We start from the raw sequence: 1,411 nt of genomic DNA, 5'->3' as shown, positions 1-1,411 counted from the left end.
GCATCATCTTTAGGATCTAGCCAATACAATAAATCAGAAAGGAAAAGTTACATATAGTTAATAAATCACCTAACCGTATATTTTGCAGGAAATATAATTTTTATTCCAAGAGTCAATGTACTCAGTTGTGGTAAAAAACAGTTACAAGAATTCTATAAGGCATCCACGATCAAAACACAACAATTTTCACATATGTGTCAACTATTAGGTTGGTGCAAAAGTAATTGTGGTTTTTGAAAGTAACTTGGCGAAAACCACAATGACTTTGCACCAACCTAATACAATCAACAGTTGTGGGAAGAATTTTAACTTTTCACTCTATGTTTGTACCATTTTAGTGTTTATATGCATGTATGTTGTAGCTTATATGTAGGTATTACTCATGTAAAAATTAGTTTGATGCTTGCTTTAGCAGCATATATACTAAAATTGGAATAATATGGAGATTAGCATGGCCCCTGTGCAAGGATGACATGCAAATTCATGAAGTGTTCCATATTTTTCCTATGAGATAATCATCTTCAGGGTCCTGGAGACCCTCAAGGTGGGCTGGGTGGTGGAATGAGAGGCCCTCCCAGTGGAGGCATGGTGCAGAAACCAGGATTTGGAGTGGTAACGGGGATTGCTCCACGGCAGTCAAACTTCATGGATCTTCAGGCAGCCATACAAACCGTATTTCCTACAGAATGGTGAATTTCTTCAACCAGCCATCATGGAGTATGACCCCAGTGTGTTAACTGCTTACCTTTGTGTGTTTTTAAAAAATCAACCTGGTTGCTGTCTGGAGAACAAATATTAGGAGAAAAAATGAAGGCAAAGGGATTTTAGATGACTGGTTTAGAAGCCTATGAATTGGAGTAAAGCGAAGGAAGACATGAAGATAGAGACAACTGGGTGTGTTTTACTTTAAAATTAGAATTCACATATTTTACTTATATGAACTATAAGCATGAATGAGTTATTAAGTATAACTCACATATTAAAAGGGAAACAACTGCATGGATGTTAAGGTTATCAGGTAGGCACAACCCTGAATACAGATGCACTGAGGAGAAAACTAGGAATGCACTAAATATTTGGGAGTAGTTGACACACAGAGAAGGCAGAGTACAATCAGACGGATGAGAGATAGACATGGGGAAAACCATCTCTTCTTTTCTGATATAGACTAATGAGGGAAGCATGGCTACAGATGTGTCATGTTCAACACTGTACCCATTCTACGTGGGTACCCATACAAGCCATACACATTAGAAACAAAGATGTTAACTGGTCAGAAGTACAGGTTTTGGAAGCAGACAGGTCTGCTACCAGTATCAACACTGCTGCTTAATATCCGGGTTAGTGACTTGGGGCCACTTATTTAATCTCTCTAAGCATCTGTTTCTTCATCTTTATTGAGAAGAATAAT

The 1,411-nt window shown here is 37.9% G+C and overlaps 1 non-coding gene across 1 annotated transcript; it reads left to right on the top strand.

The window, feature by feature from the left end:
* Nucleotides 1–399: 399 nt before the first annotated feature.
* LOC126934617 (U6 spliceosomal RNA) lies at nt 400–503 on the top strand. Its single transcript, XR_007719068.1, has one exon. It is a non-coding gene; the product is annotated as a U6 spliceosomal RNA (small nuclear RNA).
* The last annotated feature ends 908 nt before the right edge of the window (nt 504–1,411 follow it).

Source organism: Macaca thibetana, chromosome 13 (assembly GCF_024542745.1).
Source record: "Macaca thibetana thibetana isolate TM-01 chromosome 13, ASM2454274v1, whole genome shotgun sequence".
NCBI lineage: Eukaryota > Metazoa > Chordata > Mammalia > Primates > Cercopithecidae > Macaca > Macaca thibetana.
The sequence above is the reverse complement of the archived record's forward strand: the minus strand, read 5'-3'. Positions and strand labels throughout refer to the sequence as shown.